At 33.3% G+C, this 3,725-nt stretch overlaps 1 pseudogene; it reads left to right on the plus strand.

Annotated features, from left to right (window-relative positions):
• The first annotated feature begins 3,283 nt into the window (after positions 1-3,283).
• On the plus strand, positions 3,284-3,490 carry LOC126932475 (protein transport protein Sec61 subunit gamma-like; annotated as a pseudogene).
• The last annotated feature ends 235 nt before the right edge of the window (positions 3,491-3,725 follow it).

Consider the following 3,725-nt stretch of genomic DNA (forward strand, 5'->3'; position numbering starts at 1 on the left):
TAAGTATTTTCACCAGGAACATGAAGTTCTTATGTTTATCCCCTCCCCTTCATGGGAAAACATCTTCATCCCCAGGTTAAATCATTTGGCATATGCATTTTACCTGGTCTAAGTAGTCTATAGTCTGAAAAATATGAAAGTTTATCGATTTGGACAGTTTGACCATTATAGTACCATCTATAAAAAGTTAAACTTCCTACATATCATGTATATGCTCACCCCTGTTACATCTGTCTATTCAAACAAATATAGCCACTGGAAAAAAAATGACTTGTGATCCTGAGATTGCTAAAAGCTTCTAGATACCACATACAGATATGCACCATACTGTATTATCGGGGGAGTTCTAAAGATAAGCTTACTTATTAACATGAGTCTAATTGCTTTAAATCTTTTTAAATAAATCGGAAAATTAGATTAGCTCAAGGTTGTATATATGCTTGCTCTTCAATTATAACATCATATTAGTTACACCTTCTTAGGGAGTTTTAAAGCTTTAAGATTTAATGCCTATAATTCACATAAAATTCTATGAAAATACAAGCAAATAAATGTAAAGGTATATGTTGATATCAGATTGTGACCCCTCCAAATAAATGTAAATGTATATGTTGACATCAGATTGTGACCCCTGCAAATAAATGTAAAGGTATATGTTGATATCAGATTGTGACCCCTGTATTATAGAAAAGCTAAGCAGACAATGATTATTAAAAACATTTTTTGCGATAACACTTAAAAAGAACAAATGGTCATTAATTAATATTAGAAGTACAGTTTTCTATTCATCTGTAAAATGCATTAAAATTGCACAGGAAAAAAACTATGATTAGATGTGCAATTATATTGATTCACTAAACATGAATATACTACTAATTCACTGAATTAGGCGGAGCTTATAATATAATATCTCTAATGGAATAAAGTTGAACTATGTAGAATAAGTTTCTTAAGACAAAAAGATATATACTCTGGAACACACACTGAAAATACATTGAAAGATTTCAGAGGGTAAGTGAAGAGCTGTGAAGTTTTGATGCCACCTTTGACAATTAACGTTCCTGAAAACAATGTCACAGTAGTGAAAACTTCATAAGAAAGGTGTGTCATTCTTGTCTATGAGACTAGGTTACCACCAGAAATATGGCTTCATTAAGTAAAGAAGAGCAGAGACAAATTAGGGGTTCTAATAGAAAAATCATAAATATAATTTTATTTGCCATACCCAAGATTAATTAAGCCCAGTGTTCTCATAGTGACAGTCTAGAATATTGTACCATTTTACACAGCTATTCTAACAAGAATTCAAAACATAATATTTCTTAAATAAACTCCCCTTTTCCTGTATACATTTATGGGGTACATGTGATATTTTGATACAAGTGCACAAAGTGCAATGATTAAATCTGGGTATTGAGATATCTATTACCTCAAACACTTCTCATTTCTTTGTGTTAGAAACATTTCATGTCTACTTTCTATTTATCTTGAAATATACATGCAATAAATTATTATTAAATGTAGTCACTCTATTGTGCTACTGAACACTGGAGCTAACTTCTAGTAACTGTATTTTTGTGCCTATTAACCAGCTCCTCTTGACCCACCCTTCCCAATACCTTTCTCAGCCTTTGATAACCATCAATCTACTCTTTACTTTCATTAGATCACTTTTTTTGGCGCGGGGGTACGGAGTCTCACTCTGTCGCCCAGGCTGGAGTACAGTGGCGCGATCTTGGCTCACTGCAAACCCCGCCTCCTGGGTTCACGCCATTCTCCTGCCTCCCGAGTAGCTGGGACACCACGCCCGGCTATTTTTTTTTTTCTTTTTTTTCTTTTTTTGTATTTTTAGTGGAGACAGGGTTTCACCGTGTTAGCTAGGATGGTCTCGATCTGCAGACCTCGTGATCTGCCCACCTTGGCCTCCCTAGATCACTTTTCTTAACTCCCATATATGGTAAGAACATGTGATATTTGTCCTTCTGTCTGGCTTATTTTATTTAACATATTGACCTCGAATTCCATCACTGTTGCTACAAATGACAGAATTTTATTATTGTTATGGCTGAATAATATTCTATTACGGATATATATGACATTATCTTTGTATCTGTTGAGGGGAACTTAGTTTCATTCAATAATTTGGCTATTGTGAATAGTGCTGCAATAAAAATGAGAATTCAGATATCTCTTTAATATACTGATTTATTTTCATTGAATTTATATTCAGCAGTGGGATTTCTGGATCATAAAGTAGTTCTATTTATAGTTTTTAGGGGAACCTCCATATTGTTTTCGATGGTGGTTTTAGTAATTTACATTCCTACCAACCGTGTACAAAGATTCATTTTTCTTCACATCTGTGCTAGCTTTTTTTATTTTCTAACTTTTGGATAAAAGCCATTTGATTTATATTTCTCTCATGATTGGTTATGTTAAGCATGTTTTCATATACCTGTTGACCAACTCCTTGCCATTTGAATAGTTTAAAAATATTTCCTTCCATTCTGTAGATTGTCCTTCATTCTGTTAATCGTTTCCTGTGTTATGCAAAAGCTTGTAAGCTTGATGGGATCTCATTTGTCCATTTTTGCTTTGAGTCCCTGTGCTCTTGAGGTCTTACTCAAGACATCTTTGCTCAGACAAATGTCCTGAAGCATTTCCCCAATGTATTCTTCTAGTAGTTTTATAGTTTCCACCCTTAGATTTAAGTCTTTAATCTATTTTGATTTAATTTTCGTATGGCAAGAAATGGGGGTTTAATTTTATTCATCTGCATATGGATATCCTGTTTTTACAATACCATTTATTGAAGAGATGTATGTTTCCACAATGTATATTTTTGTCAACTTTGTCTAAAACAGGTTGACTGTAAATACATGGATTTATTTCTGGGTTCTCTTTTTTTACTTTACTTTTAATCAAGGATATTTTCATTATTCTCACCACATAAGTGTCGTTGATTTTGAATTTTAACTATTCCCATACTTGAAAACTCGTGTATAAGTTACTATTTTCAAATTTCTCCTACTTTCAAAGTCTTCTTTTTATTACTTTAATTGCTACAACGATTTATGTATCTATGGTCTTACACCTGGATTATTGCAATATTCTCTGCCGTGTTTTCCCGGTCTCCTATCTATCCACATTAATATTTTGACCCAATTGCCACTGAAATAATTATTATAAATTACCATTATGGACACAACCCTGTTCAAAAATATTTGATTGTCTCCTCAAATGAAAGAACATGGTTTGGGCATCTTAACTGGTATAGGCAATCATGGATCATGTAATGCAGTTTGTTGAGCCAAGTTGGCAGCTTGTAAAAGACTCAGTTCAGCTGGTTAAAAGATGCTCCGAACCTGATAGAAAAGAATTTCAGAAGATTGCCATGGCAACAGCAATAAGATTTGCTATAATGGGATTCATTGGATTTTCTATGTAATTGGTTCATATTCCTATTAATAACATAATTGCTGGTAGCTGAATATGTTTTCGAGGAGTGTTTTCCATCTTAGGGATGAGTGAACAAGTGAGGGTTTGAGAAGCTCATGGAGTGAAAGGTTGCTGAATATTTTGTGGTTTCTTCCTTTTTATTTCTTCCAAGATGTTCTCTAGTTCTAAATTAAAATAATATGAAAAGAAAAAGGAAAGACAACACTGTTTAAACACTTAGAACAACATTTAAAGCTTTCCATATCAAAACTTGTGGAGGCTGTACA

Source organism: Macaca thibetana, chromosome 12, assembly GCF_024542745.1.
Source record: "Macaca thibetana thibetana isolate TM-01 chromosome 12, ASM2454274v1, whole genome shotgun sequence".
In the NCBI taxonomy this organism is placed as follows: domain Eukaryota; kingdom Metazoa; phylum Chordata; class Mammalia; order Primates; family Cercopithecidae; genus Macaca; species Macaca thibetana.